Source organism: Papio anubis, chromosome 12, assembly GCF_008728515.1.
Source record: "Papio anubis isolate 15944 chromosome 12, Panubis1.0, whole genome shotgun sequence".
Taxonomy (NCBI): domain Eukaryota; kingdom Metazoa; phylum Chordata; class Mammalia; order Primates; family Cercopithecidae; genus Papio; species Papio anubis.
The window spans coordinates 112,815,874-112,838,549 of NC_044987.1; the positions used below are offsets into that span (position 1 = coordinate 112,815,874).

At 38.7% G+C, this 22,676-nt stretch overlaps 1 protein-coding gene across 1 annotated transcript in view; it reads left to right on the plus strand.

Annotated features, from left to right (window-relative positions):
• SLC22A9 (solute carrier family 22 member 9) overlaps positions 1 to 22,676 on the plus strand; it is a 66,368-nt gene that overhangs the window by 38,960 nt on the left and 4,732 nt on the right. The gene's annotated exons all lie outside the window — the stretch shown is intronic.

The following is a 22,676-nucleotide window of genomic DNA, read 5'->3' on the forward strand; positions in this document are numbered from 1 at the left end:
AACATGCGGTATTTGGTTTTCTGTTCTTGCGATAGTTTGCTGAGAATGATGGTTTCCAGTTTCATCCATGTCCCTACAAAGGACACAAACTCATCCTTTTTTATGGCTGCCTAGTATTCCATGGTGTCTATGTGCCACATTTTCTTAATCCAGTCTGTCACTGATGGACATTTGGGTTGATTCCAAGTCTTTGCTATTGTGAATAGTGCTGCAATAAACATACGTGTGCATGTGTCTTTATAGCAGCATGACTTATAATCCTTTGGGTATATACCCAGTAATGGGATGGCTGGGTCATATGGTACTTCTAGTTCTAGATCCTTGAGGAATCGCCACACTGTCTTCCACAATGGTTGAACTAATTTACAGTACCACTAACAGTATAAAAGTTTTCCTGTTTCTCCCCATCCTCATCAGTATCTGTTGTTTCCAGACTTTTTAATGATCACCATTTTAACTGGCATGAAATGGTATCTCATTGTGGTTTTGATTTACATTTGTCTAATGACAAGTGATGATGAGCTTTTATTCGTGTTTGCTGGCCACATAAATGTTGTCTTTTGAGAAGTGTCTGTTCATATCCTTTGCCCACTTTTTGATGGGGTTGTTTGTTTTTTTCTGGTAAATTTGTTTAAGTTCCTTGTACATTCTGGATATTAGACCTTTGTCAGATGGGTAGCTTGCAAAAATTTTCTCCCATTCTGTAGATTGCCTGTTCACTCTGATGATAGTTTCTTTTGATGTGCAGAAGCTCTTGAGTTTGATTAGATCTCATTTGTCAATTTTGGCCTTTGTTGCCATTGCTTTTGGTGTTTGAGTCATGAAGTCTTTGCCCATGCCTATGTCCTGAATGGTATCGCCTAGGTTTTCTTCTAGGGTTTTTATGGTTTTAGACTTACATTTAAGTATCTAATCCATCTTTAGTTAATTTTTGTATTAAGTGTAAAGAAGGGGTTCAGTTTCTGTCTTCTGCATGTGGCTAGCCAGTTTTTCCAGCACCATTTATTAAATTGGGAATCCTTTTCCCATTGCTTGTTTTTGTCAGGTTTGTCAAAGATCAGATGGTTGTAGATGTGTGGTGTTATTTCTGAGGTCTCTGTTCTTTTCCATTGGTCTATATATCTGCTTTGGTACCAATGCCATGCTGTTTTGGTTATTGCAACCTTGTAGTATAGTTTGAAGCTAGGTAGCGTGATGCCTCCAGCTTTGTTCTTTTTGCTTAAGATTGTCTTGGCTATATGGGCTCTTTTTTGGTTCCATATGAAATTTAAAGTAGTTTTTTCTAATTCTGTGAAGAGAGTCACTGGTAGCTTGATGGGAATAGCATTGAATCTATGAATTACTTTGGGCAGTATGGCTATTTTCACAATATTGATTCTTCCTATCCACGTGTGCTCTAATCTTTATTATTTATTTTCTTCTACTGATTTGGGGTTTGGTTTGCTCTTGCTTTTCCAGTTCTTTAAGATGCATCATGAGGTTGTTTCTTTCAACTCATTCTACTTTTTTGATGTAGACACTTATAGCTATAAATATACCTCTTAGTACTTCTTTTGCTGTATCCCGTAGGTTTTGATATGTTGTGTTTCCATTATCATTTGTTTCAAGAAATGTTTAAATTTCCTTCTTCATTTATTTATTTATTGACCCACTTGCACTCAGGAGCATATTGTTTAATTTCCACATGTTGATATGATTTTCAAAATTCCTCTTGTTATTGATTTCTAGTTGTATTCCATGTGGCCAGATAAGACCCTTGATATAATTTCAATTTTTATGACTTTTTTCAGGCTTGTTTTGTGGCTTAAGATATGGTCTATCCTTAAGAAGTATCCATGTGCGTATTCTTCAGCCATTGGATGAAATGTTTCATAAGTATCCATTAGGTCCATTTGTTCTACAATGCAGATTAAGTCCAATGTCTCATTGTTTATATTCTGTCAGGATGATCTGTCCATTGCAGAAAGTGGGAAGTTGAAGTCTCCAGTTATTAATATAATTGTATTGGGATCTATCTCTCTCTTTATTAATATTTGCTTTATATACCTGGGTGTGTATATATTTACAATTGTTATGTTCTCTTGCTGAATGAGCCCTTAATCATTATATAATTACCTTCTTTGTCTCTTTTTAGACTTTTGCCTTAAAATCTGTTTTCTCTGATAAGTGTATCTACTCCTGCTCTTTCTTACTTTCCATTGGCATAGAATATTGTTTCCATCCCTTTGTTTTCAGTCTGTGTATCTTTATAAATACAGTGGATTTCTTGTAAGCAACAGATCATTGAGTCCTGTTTTTAATCCATTCAGGAACTCTCTGTCTTTTGATTGGGCAGTTTAGTTCATTTACCTTAAATGTTATTTTTTATTTTAAAAAAAGACTTACTTCTGTCATTTTGTTATTTGGTTTTTGGTTGTTTTGTGGTATTATCTTCCTTCTCTCCTTGCTTCCTGTGTTCCTTTTGGTGAAGATGACTTTCTCTGGTGATATGTTATAATCTCTTACTTTTCATTCTTTGTGTACCTGTTGTATGTTTTTCAATTTGAGGTTACCATGAGGCTTGCAAATAATATCTTTAACCCATAATTTTAAACCAATGACATTGTAACAGTAATTGCATAAACAAATAAGCAAAGAGAAAACTAATAAAATGTCTACACTGTAACTTTGTCCCCTGGCTTTTTAACCTTTTCTTGTTTTTATTTATATCTTATTGTATTTTCCATGTCTGAAATTTATTCATTATTTTTTATTGTTTCATCTTGTAATCTTCCTACTCAAAATACAAGTAGTTTAGGCACCATAATTACAGTGCAATTACAGTGTTATACTATTCCGTGTTTTTCTGTGTACTTACTTTTGCCATTGAATTTTGTGCATTCAGATGATGTATTCCTGCTCATCAATGTCATTTTCTTTCAGATTGAAGAAATCTCTTTGACATTTCTTGTAGGACAGGTCTGGTGGTGATGAAATCTCTCAGTATTTGTTTTTCTAGGAAAGTCTTTATTTCTCCATCATATTTGAGGCTATTTTTTCGCTGGAATACTACTCTAGGATAAAAGGGTTTTTCCCTCCTTCGGCTCTTAAAATATATCATGCTTGTTTCTCCTGGTCTTTACATTTTCCACTGCAATGTCTGTTACCAAATGTATAGGAGCTCCACTGCATGTTATTTGTTCCTTTTCTCTTGCTGCTTTTAGAATTTTTTCTTTATCATTGGTTTTTGGGAGTCTATTAAAAATCCTTGAGGAAGTCTCTTTTTTTGCAACACTAATATATTGCAGTTTAATAAAAACATAGCTTATACAGTTCATTGAAAAAGTATTTTAATACAAACACCACTTTTACACAAAACCAAATGTTGATATTCTCATTTTTAAAAATTCTTGGTTTTTCTAAAATGATAAGATGATACTGCAATAAAGATTGCTTCACATTTTCGAGTTTCTTGATCTGTGCATGTCACAAATAAAGATCCAGATTTGTTCTTTTTGCATAGTCTTGCTTTGGCCATGCAGGCTCTCTTTTGGTTCCATGTGAATTATAGAATTGTTTTTTCTAATTCTGTGAAGAACGATGGTGTTATTTTCATAGGAATTGCGTTGGATTTGTAGATTGCTTTTGGCAGTATAGTCATTTTCACAATATTGATTCTACCCATCCATGAACATGGGATGTGTTTCCATTTGTTTGTGTCATCTATGATTTCTTTCAGCAGTGTTTTGTAGCTTTCCTTATAGGGATCTTTTGCCACCTTGGTTAGTTTATTCCTAAGTATTTTAATATTTTTGCAGCTATTATAAAAGGGGTTGGGTTCTTGATTAGATTCTTCACTTGGTCGCTGTTGGTGTATAGAAGAGCAACTGATTAGTGTACATTAATTTTGTATCTGGAAACTTTGCTGCATTCTTTTATTAGTTCTAGGAACTTTCTGGAGAAGTCTCTAGTGTTTTCAAGGTAAACAATCATATCATCAGCAAACAGTGACAGTTTGACTTTCAGTAATATGCTGAAGAGGAGTGGTGAGAGTGGGCATCTTTGTCTTATTCCAGTTCTCAGAGGGAATGCTTTCAACTTTTCCCCATTCAGTATTATGTTGGCTGTGGGTTTGTCATAGATGGCTTTTTTTTTTTTTTTTTTTTTTGAGGCGGTCTCTGTCACCAGGCTGGAGTGCAGTGGCGGATCTCAGCTCACTGCAAGCGCCTTGCGCCTCCCGGGTTCTCGCCATTCTCCTGCCTCCAGCCTCGAGTAGCTGGGACTGCAGAAGCCCGCCACCTCGCCCGGCTAGTTTTTGTATTTTTAGTAGAGAGCGGGGTTTCACCGTGTTAGCCAGGATGGTCTCGATCTCCTGACCTGAAGTGATCAGCCCGTCCGCCTCTAAAGTGCTGGGATTACAGGCTTGAGCCACCGCGCCCGGCCAGATGGCTTTTATTACACTGATGTATGTCCTTTGTATGCCAATTTTGCTGAGAGTTTCAATTATAAAAAGATGTTGAATTTTGTCAAATGCTTTTCCTGCTATTAGTCTAATGGGCTTCCCTTTTTGGGTAACCCGATCTTTCTCTCTGGTTGCCCTTAACATTTTTTCCTTGGTGAATATGAAGATTATGTGTCTTGGGGTTACTCTTCTTGAGGGGTATCTTTGTGGTGCTCTCTGTATTTCCTGAATTTGAATGTTGGCCTGTCTTTCTAGGTTGGGGAAGTTCTCGTGAATAATATTCTGAAGAGTGTTTTTCAACTTGGTTCCATTCTCCCCATCACTTTCAGATACCCCAAGCAAACGTGGGTTTGGTCTTTTCACATAGTCCCATATTTATTGGAGACTGTATTCATTCCTTTTCATTCTTTTTTCTCTAATCTTGTCTTCTCGCTTTATTTCATCAAGTTGATCTTCAATCTCTGATATCCTTTCTTCTGTTTGATCAATTTGGCTATTGATACTTGTGTATGCTTCACAAAGTTCTCGTGCTGTGTTTTTCAGTTCCATCGGGTCATTTATGTTCTTCTCTAAACTGGTTATTCTAGTTAGCAATTCCTCTAACGTTTTTTCAAGGTTCTTAGCTTGAGATGTGAGGTATCATTCCAGTCATCATGCTATTTGTCACATGTATGCCTTGGTTTTTTGTTTTTTGTTTTTTCTTTTTTTAATTCTATTTTTGTTTTATAGGTCCTGTGAGATTTAGGCTTTAAAGAGGTTCTATTTTGATGTGTTTCCAGGATTTGTTTCAATATTTAGAGATCTTTTTAGCAGTTCTTGTAGGGGTGGCTTGGTAATGGTGAATTCTCTCAGCATTTGTTTATCTGAAAAAGACTATCTTTCCTTCATATGAGATGCTTAGTTTCACTGGATACAAAATTCTTGGCTGATAATTGTCTTGTTTGAAGAGGCTGAAGATGGGACCCCAATCCCTTCTAGATTGTTGGGTTTCTTCTGAGAAATCTTCTGTTAATCTGATAGGTTTTCCCTTATAGGTTACCTGGTGCTTTTGTCTCACAGCTCTTAAGCTTCTTTCCTTCATCTTAACTTTAGATAACCTGATGACAATGTGCCTAGGCGATTATCTATTTGAGATGAATTTCCCATTAGTTCTTTGTGCTTCTTATATTTGCATGTCTGATTCTCTCTAGCAAGGCTGGAGAAGTTTTCCTCAATTATTCCCCCAAATATGTTTTCCAAACTTTTAGATTTCTCTTCTTACTCAGGAACACCAAATATTCTTAGGTTTGGTCATTTCGCATAATCCCAGACTTTTTGGAGGCTTTGTTCATATTTTCTTGTTCTTTCTTTCTTTATTTATTTGTGTTTGTTAGATTGGGTTAATTTGAAGATCTTGTCTTTGAGCTCTGAATTTTTTTCTTCTACTTGTTCAGTTCTATTGCTGAGGCTTTCCAGAGCATTTTGCATTTCTATAAGTATGTCCAACATTTTCTGAAGTTTCTATTGCTTTTTCTTTAGGCTATCTATTTCCTTGAATATTTCTCCCTTCACTTCTTGTATCAATTTTTATTTTTTATTTCCCTGCCTTGGGCTTTGCCTTTCTCTGGTGCCTCCCTGATTAGCTTAATAACTAACCTCTTGAATTCTTTTTCAGGTAAATCAAGAATTTGTTCTTGGTTTGGATCCATTGCTGGTGAGCTAGTGTAATGTTGGGGGGTTGTTTAAGAGCCTTGTTTTGTCATTTTACCAGAGTTGCTTTTCTGATTCCTTCTCATTTGGGTAGGTCTAGGGCTAAAGGCTGTTGTTCAGGTTATTTTGTCCCATGGTGTTCCCTTGATGGAGTGCTCTCTCCCTTTTTCTAGGGATGTGGCTTCCTGAGAGCTGAGCTGCAGTGATTGTTATCTCACTTCTGGGTCTAGCCATCTAACAAGTCTACCAGGCTCCGGGCTGGTACTGGTGATTGTCTGCACAGAGTCCTGTGATTTGAACTGTCTATTGGTCTCTTAGCCATGGATACCAGCACCTGTTCCAGTGGTGTTGGCAGGGGGTTGAAATTGCCTCTATGCGGGTTCTTAGATTTGGTGGTTTAATGTGCTATTTTTGTGCTGGTTGGCCTCCTGGATGGCGGTGGAACTTTCCAGAGAGCATCAGCTGTGGAGAGAAACCAGCAGTGAGTGGAACCCTAGAACTCCCAAGAGTATATATGCCTTTTGTCTTCGGAAGTTGGGTAGGGAAAGGCTATCAGGTGGGGGCAGGACTAGGCATGTCTGAGCTCAGACTCTCCTTGGGTGGGTCTTGCTGCAGCTGCTGTTGGGGATAGGGGTAAGGTTCCCAGGTCAAAGGAGTTGTATATTTAGGAGTATTGTGGCTGCCTCTGCTGAGTAATGCAGGTTGTCAGGGAAGTGGGGGAAAGCCGACAGTCACAGGCCTCGCCAAGCTCCCACACAATCCAAAGAGCCAGTCTCACTCCCATTGTGCCCCACTAACAGCACCGAGTCTGTTTTCCAGGCAGTGAGAGAGCAGGGCTTTAGAACTTTCCCCAGGCTGCCCACCTCCCAGCTGCAAAAGAAAAGGGCTTTAGTTCTTCCCCTGCCTGTGGAGTCTGCAGGCCAAATTCGCACTCTCTCCCAAGTTCTGACCAGGAGGCTTCCCATCCAGTTCAAATTATCACAAAGTTCACCTGGAGATATCCTTCTTCCTGTGACATTTCTCTGCCTCTGTCCACAGCCCCCCACAAAGGATCCCTGTAGTGCCAGGCAGTAATGGCCGGCTTGGGGGCCCAGCAAGCTCCCAGGGCCTTTCCTGCTGCTTCCTCTACCCCTGTGTTTCTCTCGGCTCTCAATTAACTCAGCTCCAGGTAAAGTCAGAAACCTGTGAACTAGACCTTCAGTTTCCCCAGTGGGGGTGTGTGTTTGGGGGTGAAGGATCTCCCTTTTCTACTTCTGCAGTTTGGGCACTCATAGTACTTGGGGTATCTCCTGGTTCCCGCAGGAGCAGTCTGCTTCCTTCAAAGGGTCTGTGGGTCTTCTCAGGATTCCCGTTTTGTACCTGCAGCTGTTCTGGAGCTAAAATTCATGATACAAGCCTCCAAACACTGATCTCCAATTGCATTTTCAACTCCAAAATTTCTGCTTCATTATTTTTAATTATTTCAATTTCTTTGTTAAATTTATCTGATAAAATTCTGATTGTTTTCTCTGTGTTATCTTTAATTTCATAGATTTTCCTCAAAAGAGCTATTTTGAATTCTCTGTGTGAAAGGTCACATCTCTCTGTCTCTGCAGGATTGGTCCCTAATGCCTTATTTAGTTTACTTGGTGAGATAATGTTTTCTGGATGGTGTTGATGCTTGTGGATGTTCATCAGTGTCTGTGCACTGAAAACTTAGGTATTTATTGTAGTCTTCACAGTCTGAGTTTGTTTGTACACATATTTCTTGGGAAAGTTTTCCATGTATGCAAAGGGACTGTGGTGATTTGATCTGTTTCTCATCACTGCAGACATATATTCATTAGGAGAGACCCCAAGGCCAGTAATGCTGCGGTTCTTGCAGACTCACAGATATACCAACATCATGGTCATGGATAACATCCAGAAGAATTATCTGGATTACCAGGCAGATGCTTTTGTTCTCTTCCCTTACTTTCTTTTTTTGTTTGTTTTTTGTTTATGTTTTGCTTTATTATTTTTATTATTTTTATTTTTTTCTTTTATTTATTTATTTATTTATTTATTATTATTACACTTTAAGTTCTAGGGTACATGTGCATAACGTGCAGGTTTGTTACATATGTATACTTGTGTCATGTTGGTGTGCTGCACCCATCAACTCATCAGCACCCATCAACTCGTCATTTACATCAGGTATAACTCCCAATGCAATCCCTCCCCCCCTCCCCCCTCCCCATGATAGGCCCCGGTGTGTGATGTCCCCCTTCCCGAGTCCAAGTGATCTCATTGTTCAGTTCCCACCTATGAGTGAGAACATGCGGTGTTTGGTTTTCTGTTCTTGTGATAGTTTGCTAAGAATGATGGTTTCCAGCTGCATCCATGTCCCTACAAAGGACACAAACTCATCCTTTTTTATGGCTGCATAGTATTCCGTGGTGTATATGTGCCACATTTTCTTAATCCAGTCTGTCACTGATGGACATTTGGGTTGATTCCAAGTCTTTGCTATTATGAATAGTGCCGCAATAAACATACGTGTGCATGTGTCTTTATAGCAGCATGATTTATAATCCTTTGGGTATATACCCAGTAATGGGATGGCTGGGTCATATGGTACATCTAGTTCTAGATCCTTGAGGAATCGCCATACTGTTTTCCATAATGGTTGAACTAGTTTACAATCCCACCAACAGTGTAAAAGTGTTCCTATTTCTCCACATCCTCTCCAGCACCTGTTGTTTCCTGACTTTTTAATGATCGCCATTCTAACTGGTGTGAGATGGTATCTCATTGTGGTTTTGATTTGCATTTCTCTGATGGCCAGTGATGATGAGCATTTTTTCATGTGTCTGTTGGCTGTATGAATGTCTTCTTTTGAGAAATGTCTGTTCATATCCTTTGCCCACTTTTTGATGGGGTTGTTTGTTTTTTTCTTGTAAATTTGTTTGAGTTCTTTGTAGGTTCTGAATATTAGCCCTTTGTCAGATGAGTAGATTGCAAAAATTTTCTCCCATTCTGTAGGTTGCCTGTTCACTCTGATGGTAGTTTCTTTTGCTGTGCAGAAGCTCTTTAGTTTAATGAGATCCCATTTGTCAATTTTGGCTTTTGCTGCCGTTGCTTTTGGTGTTTTAGACATGAAGTCTTTGCCCATGCCTATGTCCTGAATGGTACTACCTAGGTTTTCCTCTAGGATTTTTATGGTATTAGGTCTAACATTTAAGTCTCTAATCCATCTTGAATTAATTTTCGTATAAGGAGTAAGGAAAGGATCCAGTTTCAGCTTTCTACTTATGGCTAGCCAATTTTCCCAGCACCATTTATTAAATAGGGAATCCTTTCCCCATTTCTTGTTTCTTTCAGGTTTGTTAAAGATCAGATGGCTGTAGATGTGTGGTATTATTTCTGAGGACTCGGTTCTGTTCCATTGGTCTATATCTCTGTTTTGGTACCAGTACCATGCTGTTTTGGTTACTGTAGCCTTGTAGTATAGTTTGAAGTCAGGTAGTGTGATGCCTCCAGCTTTGTTCTTTTGACTTAGGATTGTCTTGGAGATGCGGGCTCTTTTTTGGTTCCATATGAACTTTAAAGCAGTTTTTTCCAATTCTGTGAAGAAACTCATTGGTAGCTTGATGGGGATGGCATTGAATCTATAAATAACCTTGGGCAGTGTGGCCATTTTCACGATATTGATTCTTCCTATCCATGAGCATGGTATGTTCTTCCATTTGTTTGTGTCCTCTTTTATTTCACTGAGCAGTGGTTTGTAGTTCTCCTTGAAGAGGTCTTTTACATCCCTTGTAAGTTGGATTCCTAGGTATTTTATTCTCTTTGAAGCAATTGTGAATGGAAGTTCATTCATGATTTGGCTCTCTGTTTGTCTGTTACTGGTGTATAAGAATGCTTGTGATTTTTGCACATTAATTTTGTATCCTGAGACTTTGCTGAAGTTGCTTATCAGCTTAAGGAGATTTTGGGCTGAGACAATGGGGTTTTCTAAATATACAATCATGTCATCTGCAAACAGGGACAATTTGACTTCTTCTTTTCCTAACTGAATACCCCTGATTTCTTTCTCTTGCCTAATTGCCCTAGCCAGAACTTCCAACACTATGTTGAATAGGAGTGGTGAGAGAGGGCATCCCTGTCTTGTGCCAGTTTTCAAAGGGAATTTTTCCAGTTTTTGCCCATTCAGTATGATATTGGCTGTGGGTTTGTCATAAATAGCTCTTATTATTTTGAGGTACGTTCCATCAATACCGAATTTATTGAGCGTTTTTAGCATGAAGGGCTGTTGAATTTTGTCAAAAGCCTTTTCTGCATCTATTGAGATAATCATGTGGTTCTTGTCTTTGGTTCTGTTTATATGCTGGATTATGTTTATTGATTTGCGAATGTTGAACCAGCCTTGCATCCCAGGGATGAAGCCCACTTGATCATGGTGGATAAGATTTTTGATGTGCTGCTGAATCCAGTTTGCCAGTATTTTATTGAGGATTTTTGCATCGATGTTCATCAGGGATATTGGTCTAAAATTATCTTTTTTTGTTGTGTCTCTGCCAGGCTTTGGTATCAGGATGATGTTGGCCTCATAAAATGAGTTAGGGAGGATTCCCTCTTTTTCTATTGATTGGAATAGTTTCAGAAGGAATGGTACCAGCTCCTCCTTGTACCTCTGGTAGAATTCAGCTATGAATCCATCTGGTCCTGGACTTTTTTTGGTTGGTAGGCTATTAATTATTGCCTCAATTTCAGAGCCTGCTATTGGTCTATTCAGGGATTCAACTTCTTCCTGGATTAGTCTTGGAAGAGTGTAAGTGTCCAGGAAATTATCCATTTCTTCTAGATTTTCTAGTTTATTTGCGTAGAGGTGTTCATAGTATTCTCTGATGGTAGTTTGTATTTCTGTGGGGTCGGTGGTGATATCCCCTTTATCATTTTTAATTGCGTCGATTTGATTCTTCTCTCTCTTCTTCTTTATTAGTCTTGCTAGCAGTCTGTCAATTTTGTTGATCTTTTCAAAAAACCAACTCCTGGATTCATTGATTTTTTGGAGGGTTTTTTGTGTCTCTATCTCCTTCAGTTCTGCTCTGATCTTAGTTATTTCTTGCCTTCTGCTAGCTTTCGAATGTGTTTGCTCTTGCTTCTCTAGTTCTTTTAATTGCGATGTTAGAGTGTCAATTTTAGATCTTTCCTGCTTTCTCTTGTGGGCATTTAGTGCTATAAATTTCCCTCTACACACTGCTTTAAATGTGTCCCAGAGATTCTGGTATGTTGTATCTTTGTTCTCATTGGTTTCAAAGAACATCTTTATTTCTGCCTTCATTTCGTTATGTACCCAGTAGTCATTCAGGAGCAGGTTGTTCAGTTTCCATGTAGTTGAGCGGTTTTGATTGAGTTTCTTAGTCCTGAGTTCTAGTTTGATTGCACTGTGGTCTGAGAGACAGTTTGTTATAATTTCTGTTCTTGTACATTTGCTGAGGAGTGCTTTACTTCCAATTATGTGGTCAATTTTGGAATAAGTGCAATGTGGTGCTGAGAAGAATGTATATTCTGTTGATTTGGGGTGGAGAGTTCTATAGATGTCTATTAGGTCTGCTTGCTGCAGAGATGAGTTCAATTCCTGGATATCCTTGTTAACTTTCTGTCTCGTTGATCTGTCTAATGTTGACAGTGGAGTGTTGAAGTCTCCCATTATTATTGTATGGGAGTCTAAGTCTCGTTGTAAGTCTCTAAGGACTTGCTTTATGAATCTGGGTGCTCCTGTATTGGGTGCATATATATTTAGGATAGTTATCTCTTCCTGTTGAATTGATCCCTTTACCATTATGTAATGGCCTTCTTTGTCTCTTTTGATCTTTGATGGTTTAAAGTCTATTTTATCAGAGACTAGTATTGCAACCCCTGCTTTTTTTTGTTCTCCATTTGCTTGGTAAATCTTCCTCTATCCCTTTATTTTGAGCCTATGTATGTCTCTGCATGTGAGATGGGTCTCCTGAATACAGCAGACTGATGGGTCTTGACTCTTTATCCAGTTTGCCAGTCTGTGTCTTTTAATTGGAGCATTTAGTCCATTTACATTTAAGGTTAATATTGTTTGTGTGAACTTGATCCTGCCATTATGATATTAACTGGTTATTTTGCTCGTTAGTTGATGCAGTTTCTTCCTAGCCTTGATGGTCTTTACATTTTGGCATGTTTTTGCAATGGCTGGTACCGGTTGTTCCTTTCCATGTTTAGTGCTTCCTTCAGGGTCTCTTGTAAGGCAGGCCTAGTGGTGACAAAATCTCTAAGCATTTGCTTATCTGTAAAGGATTTTATTTCTCCTTCACTTATGAAACTTAGTTTGGCTGGATATGAAATTCTGGGTTTAAAATTCTTTTCTTTAAGAATGTTGAATATTGGCCCCCACTCTCTTCTGGCTTGGAGAGTTTCTGCCGAGAGATCTGCTGTGAGTCTGATGGGCTTCCCTTTGTGGGTAACCCAACCTTTCTCTCTGGCTGCCCTTAAGATTTTTTCCTTCATTTCAACTTTGGTGAATCTGGCAATTATGTGTCTTGGAGTTGCTCTTCTTGAGGAGTATCTTTGTGGTGTTCTCTGTATTTCCTGGATTTGAATGTTGGCCTGCCCTACTAGGTTGGGGAAGTTCTCCTGGATGATATCCTGAAGAGTGTTTTCCAACTTGGTTCCATTTTCCCCCTTACTTTCAGGCACCCCAATCAGACGTAGATTTGGTCTTTTTACCTAATCCCATACTTCTTGCAGGCTTTGTTCATTTCTTTTTCTTCTTTTTTCTTTTGGTTTCTCTTCTCGCTTCATTTCATTCATTTGATCCTCAATCGCTGATACTCTTTCTTCCAGTTGATCGAGTCGGTTACTGAAGCTTGTGCATTTGTCACGTATTTCTCGTGTCATGGTTTTCATCTCTTTCATTTCGTTTATGACCTTCTCTGCATTAATTACTCTGGCTATCAATTCTTCCACTTTTTTTTCAAGATTTTTAGTTTCTTTGCGCTGGGTACGTAATTCCTCCTTTAGCTCTGAGAAGTTTGATGGACTGAAGCCTTCTTCTCTCATCTCGTCAAAGTCATTCTCCGTCCAGCTTTGATCCATTGCTGGCGATGAGCTGCGCTCCTTTGCCGGGGGAGATGCACTCTTATTTTTTGAATTTCCAGCTTTTCTGCCCTGCTTTTTCCCCATCTTTGTGGTTTTATCTGCCTCTGGTCTTTGTTGATGGTGACGTACTGATGGGTTTTGGTGTAGGTGTCCTTCCTGTTTGATAGTTTTCCTTCTAACAGTCAGGGCCTTCAGCTGTAGGTCTGTTGGAGATTGCTTGAGGTCCACTCCAGACCCTGTTTGCCTGGGTATCAGCAGCAGAGGCTGCAGAAGATAGAATATTGCTGAACAGTGAGTGTGCCTGTCTGATTCTTGCTTTGGAAGCTTCCTCTCAGGGGTGTACCCCACCCTGTGAGGTGTGGGGTGTCAGACTGCCCCTAGTGGGGGATGTCTCCCAGTTAGGCTACTCAGGGGTCAGGGACCCACTTGAGCAGGCAGTCTGTCCCTTCTCAGATCTCAACCTCCGTGTTGGGAGATCCACTGCTCTCTTCAAAGCTGTCAGACAGAGTCGTTTGCGTCTGCAGAGGTTTCTGCTGCTTTTGTTGTTGTTTAGCTGTGCCCTGTCCCCAGAGGTGGAGTCTACAGAGACAGGCAGGTTTCCTTGAGCTGCTGTGAGCTCCACCCAGTTTGAGCTTCCCAGCGGCTTTGTTTACCTACTTAAGTCTCAGCAATGGCGGGCGCGCCTCCCCCAGCCTAGCTGCTGCCTTGCGGTTAGATCGCAGACTGCTGTGCTAGCAATGAGGGAGGCTCCGTGGGCGTGGGACCCTCCCAGCCAGGTGTGGGATATAATCTCCTGGTGTGCCCATTTGCTTTAAGTGCGGTATTGGGGTGGGAGTTACCCGATTTTCCAGGTGTTGTGTGTCTCAGTTCCCCTGGCTAGGAAAAGGGATTCCCTTCCCCCTTGCACTTCCCAGGTGAGGCGATGCCTCGCCCTGCTTCAGCTCTCGCTGGTCGGCACCGATTGTCCAGCACTCCCTAGTGAGATGAACCCAGTACCTCAGTTGAAAATGCAGAAATCACCGGTCTTCTGTGTCGCTCGCGCTGGGAGTTGGAGACTGGAGCTGTTCCTATTCAGCCATCTTGCTCTGCCCCCCTCTTCCCTTACTTTCTCTGAAAGAAATGGGAGTTTTGTCTCTACTGAGCTGCCTGGAGCTGGGGGAGGGGTAACACAAGCACCCCTGTGGCCACCACCACTGGAACTGCACGGCATCAGACCTGAAGCCAGTATAGCACTGGGTATCCCCCAAGGCCCATAGTAATCACTGCCTGGCTACTGCCTAGGTTTGCCCAAGGCCCTAGGGCCCTACAGCCAGCAGGTGTCAAAGCTGGCTAGGTTCATGTTATTCCCTTCATGGTCGCAAGTTCCCCACAACCACAGGTGGGTCTATAGATGCCATGGAGCAACCAGGGTCTAGAGTCAGAAACCTTTGAAATCTATCTGGTGTTTTATTTTACTGTGGCTGACCTGGCAACCCAAGGCACAAAAGAAAGTCTTTTCCACTCTTCCCACCCTTTTCGGTAAGCAGAGGAGTCATCTCATGGCCACCACCACCCCAGGTTTATGGTAAGTACTATGTCGTTATTGCCGATGTGCACTCAAGGTCTAAGTGTTCTTCAGTTAGCTTGTGGTAAATGCTGCTTCCAGGACTGAGAATTACCTTTCAGGGAAATGGGCTCCCCTCTGGCCCAGAGCAGGTCCAAAACTGCCATCCAAGAGCCCAGGCTTGGATTTATGGACCCCAAGACCCCACTTGGTGTTCTATCCTACTGTGACTGAGTTGGTACCTAAGCTGCAAGGCAAAGCCCCCTTTAATCTTGCCTCTTTTTCTCAAGTAGAAGGAGTGTCTCCCCTTAATTATCACAGCTGGAAATGTGCCAGGTCACACTTGAAGCCAGCACAATGCAGAGTCTCTCACCCAAGGCCAATTGAGTGAACTACCTGACCACCACTGATGATTATTGAGGACCCAAAGTTTTTTAGTCAGCAGGTGATGAATCCTGTCAGGCCTGGGTCCTTCCCTTCAAGGCAGTAGGTTCCCTTCTGCCCCTGGAGATGTCTGGAGATGTCATCTGGGAGCTATGTCCTGGAATGCAGGCACCAGGACCCTATTCTACTGTGACTGAAATAGTATCCATGTTGCAAGACAAAGTCCTCTTTATTCTTCCCTCTCCTCTCCTCAAGTCAAAGGGAGAATTCTCTCCTGGAGCTGCAAGCTGCTGGGCTCTCACTAGATCACAGGTCCCCCGAGTTCACTGACCCGAGGCCCAGCACAGCACCAGGGTTTGCCTAGGAATAGCAGTCCTTGTAGCCAAGACTGTCTTTTAAGTTTATTTAAGACCCCATAGCCCTTTAGTCCATGACGGTGAGGCTTGCCAGAACCCAGATTCTGACCACTGGGATGGGCAATTCTCCTCTGGCTAGAGCTGGTCTAAATTATCCCTCCATGGTTGCTGGCTGAGTTCTGTCTGGTGCTGCTTTCCTCTGTGACAGGGCAGCACTGAGTTCCAATGCAAAGTCCCACAATGCTCTCTATCCCCTAAGCACACAAAGATTCTCTGCACCAGGCAGCCACTGCTGGGAGATGGGCAGGGTTGGCATTGGCAATTCAAGACAGTCTTTCCTACTCTCTTCAGTGCCTCTTTCAGTCATATGAAATTAAAACCAAGTACTGTGATCTCCCACCTTATTTTTGGCTCTTATGAAGCTGCTTTTTGTGTGTAGATAATTGTTAAATTTTCTGTTCCTGTGGGAAAGATGACCTTAGAGGCTTCTACTCAGCCAACTCGCTCCTCCTCCTCATTCTGTGTTATTATTTCTTCAAATAAACTTTCTACTTCAGTGTATGCATCCGTATTAAGGCAAATAATTTAGACTTTAAAATACTTTATCATAAGGTATTTTTGCAGGCCTCATATTAATCACAAAGCAAAAAATCTCTAATAGACACATAAAAATGAAAAGCAAGAAATTAAAACATACTACTGCACAAAGTCACTTACACACAAAAAAGAAAGGAAGAAGGTATAGAGAGGACTTACAAAGTAACCACAGAACAAATAACAAAATGGCAGTTATAAATTCTTACTTATTAATCACATTGAATGTACATGGACTAAATTCTCCAATTAAAAGTTATGGAGTAGCTAAATGGGTTAAAAAACAAGACCCAATTCTAAGTTCCTACAAGTGATGTACTTCGCCTGTAAAATCACACCTGCACTAGAAATGAATGGCTGGAAAAAGATAGTCCATGCAAACAGAGGTCAAAAAAGAGCAGAAGCTGCTATGGTGATATCAAATAAAATAGATTTCACATCAATACTGTAAAAACAGACAAAGGAGATCATTATATAATGATAAAGGGGTCAATTCAGTAAGAACATATAAAAATTGTAAATGTATGTGTTATCAACATGGGAACACCTAGATATATAAAGTAAATATTGCTAGAACTAAAGAAAGAGATAGACCCCAGTACAAAAATGGTTGGGAATTTCAACAATCAACATTCTGCATTGATAAGTTCCTCTAGATGGAAAATCAAAAAAGAAGCATTGGACTTTATTTTCATGATAGATGAAATGGACTTAATAAACACAGAACATTTTACTCAACAAATACAGGATGTACATTCTTCTCATCAGCACATGCAACATTCTTTAGATAGACCATGTTAGAACAGAAAACTTCTCAGGAAATTTTAAAATTTCAGTCATATCAAGTTACCTTTTCTGATCACATTGGAATAAAATAATAACAAAAGGAATTTTGAAAAATATACAAATACCTGAAAATTAAACAATATGCTCCTAAATGACAAATGGGTCAATCAAGAAATTAAGAAGAAAATTAAAAATTTCTTTATATTGTGGAAACACAATATACCAAACCTTTGAGATATGACAAAAGAAGCAGTAACAGGTATGTTTACAGAAATAAACACCTACCTCAAAACAGTAGAAAGACTTCAAATAGCCTAGGATGCACCTTAAAGAGTAAAACTAAAACAACAAATGAGACCCAAAATTAGTAGCAGGAAAGAAATAATAAAGATCAGTGCAAGAAATAAATGAAATTGACACAAAAAATACAAAAGTCAAAAGTTGTTTTGTGAAAAATAAACAACATCAACAAACCTTTATGCAAGCTAAGAAAAAAATAGAGGAAACAAAAATAAATCAAACTGATGATAAAAAAGAGACATTACAACTGACATAACAGAAATTCAATGGATCATTAGAGGCTATTATGAGCAATTTTATGCCAATAAATGGAAAACCCTAGAATAGGTGGATAAATTTTTTGTGACACATAGAACATTGATTGAACCAAGTTGACACATTAAGAAATACAACCATGAACAGAGCAATAACCAGCAGCAAGATACCAGCAGTAATAAAAAGTCCCCCATCAAAGAACAATCGAGAACCTGATAGCTTCAGAACAACTAAATTCTACCAAACATTTAAAGAACTCATACCTATTGTACTCAAACTATTTGAGAAAATAAAGGAGGGGGGAATACTTTCAAACTCATTTCACAAGGCCAGAATTACCCTGATGCCAAAACCAGAAACAAACACACACAAAAAAGAAAACATCACTGATGAACATAGGTGTAAAAATCCTCCACAAAATAGTAGCAAACAAAATTTTAAAACACATTAAAGAGATCATTCATCACGATCAAGTGTGATTCATCCCAGGGATGCAGGAATGGTTCTGCAGAGCCAAGTCCATAAACATAAAACATAACATTAGTAGAATCAATGTTATATAATCATTTCAACAGATGCCAAAAGCAACTGATAAAATTCAAATTCTCTTTATGATAAAAGCTCTCAACAAACTAAGCATAAAAGGAAAATACCTCAAAACAATAAGATAATATGTAATAAACCCACAGGTAGCATCATAGAGAATGGGGAAAAAAATGAAAACTCTACTTCTAAGATCATGTAAAAGACAAGTATGCCCACTTTCACCACTTTTACTCAATATAGTAGTGGAAGTCCCACCCAGAGCAACTAGGCAAGAGAAAAAAATAAAGGGAATCCATATTGGAAAGGAAGAAATCAAAATGTCCTCATTTACATATGATATGATTTTATATTTACAAAAACCTAAAGACTCACTCAAAAATCTATCTGAATAAACAAAAAATTCAGTAAAGTTGCAGGATACAAAATCAACATAAAACATAATTAACATAACTATATTTCAATAAAGAGCAATCTGAAAAACAAATTAAGAAAGCAATCTCATTTGCAATTTGTTACAAGAAGTAAAATACCCAGTAATAAACTACACCAAAGAAATGAAAGATTTCTACAATGAAAACAATAAAACATTGATGAAACAAATTGAAGCGATACAAAAAATAGAGAGACATCCTGTGTGCATGGATTAGAAGAATCAATATTGTTAAAATGTCCCTATTACCCAAAGCAATCTACAGATTCAATGCAATCTCTATCAAAATACCGACATTCTTCACAGAATTTTTTTTAGTCCTAAAATTTACACAAAATCAAAAAAGACCCATAAAGCCAAAGAAATCCTAAGCAAAAAGAACAAAGCTGGGGTGGCTGAGCTAATTTGCATTCCCACCAGCAGTTTATTAGTGTTCCCTTTTCTCCACAACCTCAACAGCATGTTAATTTTTGACTTTTTAATAACAGCCATTCTGACTGGTGTGAGACGCTATCTCATTATTGTTTTGATTTGTATTTCTCAAATGATTAATGCTATTATAAGTTTTTTTATATGCTTGTTGGCCATGTGTATGTCTTCTCTGGAGAACTGTCAGTTCATATCCTTTGCCCATTTTTAATGGGTTTGTTTGTTCATTTGTTTGTTTGTTTTTTGATTGTTGCTTTATTTGAGTCCCTTATAGATTCCAAACATTAGACCTTTGTCAAATGCATAACCTGCAACTATTTCTTCCCATTCTGTAGGTTGTCTGTTTACTCTGGTGTTAGCTTCCTTTGCTGTTCAGACGCTCCTTGGTTTAATTAGTTCCCACTTTTCAATTTTTGGTTTTGTTGCAATTGCTTTTGGAGTCTTTATCAAAAAATCTTTGCCAGGACTGATGTCCAGCGTGGTATTTCCTCTTTTCTTCTGTGTTTTTAACACTTTTACATCTTACATTTAAGTCTTTAATCCATTTTGAGTTGAATTTTGTATATGGTCAAAGGAAGGGGTCTAGTTTCAAAATTTTGCCTATGACTAGCCAGTTATCCAAGCACCGTTTATTGAATAGGGAGTCTTTCCCCATTGCTTACTTTTTTCAGCTTTGTTGAAGATCAGGCAGTTGTAGGTATGTGGCTTTATTTCTGGGTTATCTAATTAATGTGTTGCATTGGTCTATATATCTGCTCTTGTGCCAGTATCATGCTGTTTTCAATACTGTAGCTTTGTTGTGTAGTTTGAAATCAGGTAGTGTGATGCCTCTCACTCTGTTCCTTTTGCTTAGGATTGATTTGGCTATTTGGGCTCCACTGCGACATTTACCCATGTTAACAAACCTACATGTGTACCCCAAACCTAAAATGAAAGTTGAAAAAAATAATAATAAAGTTTTTTAACCAAATGTAAAATTATGTTTTAAAAGATCACATAATTAGTAAATAGTACATACAGAACTTGAACACTAATCTGACATTAAATGTTGCACTTATAGCCATTATACCATATTACTTTCCTTTTAAACTATACTGTCTTCACTCAATATGTAATTATTTTGGAAGTTAAGTACACTAAAATTCCCATAAACACTAACATTTTTAGACTATTTGTATGTTTGCTCACATTTCACCATTTTTTGAAGTTCACACATGTACATGCTCATCAACTTATGTTTCAGCTTCCCTGAAGGAAGATTTAAGGAGAAGAAAAACACTTTCCAAAATATATCAATACAAAAGATTGTTATAAAAAGTCAATGACTTATAATTGACAATTGGATAAATGGACAGATTCTAAGAATTTCAGACTATTAAGTGAAATTAATATAGTCAGAAGACTATAAACCAAATAAATATATAAAAGTAAAAAAGAATTCCATATTAATACATTTTCTAATTACATTATCAAAGAAAATAGAGAATTTTGAAAGCAGCAAGATAAAGTAACTTGTTGCATACTAAGAGAACGTCCTCCATAAGACAATTGGGGGATGGCAGGTTTCTGCAGAAACCTTGTAGGCCAACAGAGAGTGGGATGATATGTCCAGAGAGATGAAAAAATAAAATGCTAACAAAAATTAATGTATCTTACACACCATCCCTCAATAACGAAAAGAAATACTTTCCCACACAAACAAAAGTTGAGCGAGTCTGTCAGCACCCTACTTCCATTATTATTTCCAAAGGGAAACCTTGAACTTTAAAAAATGGGACTAAAGAGCAGCATGAGAACATAGGAACGTATAAAGCTCACTGATAAATGACTAATATGAAAAGTCTAGTACTAATATTATACTCAACAATAAAAAACTGAAAACTCTTCCTTTAAGATCAAGAACAAGATAAGGATTCTACTCTCACCACTTCTATTCAGTATAGTACTTGAAATCCTAACAAGAGCAATTAGGGAAGAAAAAGAGATAAAAAGATAAGAAAAGGATATAAAATATGAAGTGTTTTATGGAGAATTAAACACATAAAAAATGAAATAGTATCTTATACCTATTAGGATTATCATTATCAAAAATAAATAAATAAACAAGAAATAAGAAGTGTTCAAAGGATGTGGGGAAATTGGAACCCTTGTATACTGTTTGTGGCCATATAAAATGCTACGCCCACCATGAAGATACTATGGAGGTTAGAACTACCATATGATTCGGTATTCTCACTTATGGGATCTCAATTCTTCAAAAAAAGAATTGAAATCAGTATTTGGAAGAGATATTTGCACTCCCATATGTTCATTGCAGCATTATTCACAATTGCCAAAATATGGAAGCAACTTAACTATTATTTACATATGAATGAATAAGCAAACTATGTTATATACATATAATGGAATATTAGCCTCAAAAAAGAAAGAAAAAGGTCATACCCAACGGCTATGAACCTTGGGCTAGCACAGAAGAACAAACACTGTCTGATTTCACTTATATGAGATATCTAAAAAAGTCAATGCATAGAAGCAGAAAGTAGAATGGTGGTTTTCTGGGACGGGGGCAGAGGGGAATAGGGAGTTGTCATTTAAAGGCATAAAGTATCAGTTATGCAAGATGCAAATGTCTCGGAAATCTGCTGTTCAACATTATGCTTACAGTTAATACTGGACTATACCTAAATATGTGTTAAGTAGGTAAATCTCATGTTACGTATTTTTATCACAATATTTTAAAAATAAATAAGTGTTTTGAGAGCCCCCAGCTAAATTCAGATTTCAGTACCAGAGTGGTTAAAAACCCTGCCCTAAAAAGGAAAGGAATGGGAGCTGGATGTAGGGGTTTACAGTGTTCACACAACACTTTTCCTTCAGTGGATGGCCTGATGCCTAGTTGTTAGACCCGTGACCAGGGGAACCTTCACACAGGAAACTTGTTTATACTGGCAGATGCCCTTGGGGCTCTTATCTGACCCATGTCCAGTTTATGTCTGCCTGACCACTGCTCTGGCTCTGGTTGCCTGACACTGTGTTCTCACTGCAGTCCTAGGGAAAACCCAGCCTGAAACAGCCCCTAATTTTTCAGACAGAAAACGTAAATTCAGTACACCACCGCAAGAGGAAACAAATTCAAAGCCGTCTACTTGCAGATCCTGGGAAAGGAGAGAATAATGAATTGGGAGGGCAGCGTTCTGTCCCCGGGTCAGATGAGGTGGAAATGAAGAAACTGGCAGAGAGACCAAAATCTCGGAAATCACCACTAAAGAACTTATCCGTGTAACCAAACACCACCTGTTCCCCAAAAGCTATTGAAATAACAACAACAACAATCATAATAAAAGGAATACATGGCAACTAGCAGTTTATGTAAGGAAATCAGGTGTGGGTCACTTAAAGTTTGCAGGCAAATGCCTGAATAGTTCATTCAAAGGAAGCAACAGGAAAGCAGGGAACCCAGTCAGCTAGCCAGGAGAGATGCCTCTAAGTTATCTCTGGCGTCTGGCTTGAGCCATTTGGAAGTGGCGTAAGAACTAGAAACTGTGTCAAGGGTGACTAAACCCTGCTGTGGTGTGAGAAAGTTAAACTTGTAATCAAAATGAATGATGAGACAACATAAAATCGTAAGAATTCCCTCCAATAAGATACATATGTATACTGAATACATAATAAAAATTATTGACTCCTTTCTATGCTAATAAAACCATCACGAGGTTATATGCCATTAAACATAAGTAATATAAAAATAGGTTTCCTTGTTCCATTCTGGATTTACTACACAGGACCACCTACACAGTGAATGCTGTGGATATACAATCTGTCACTCAA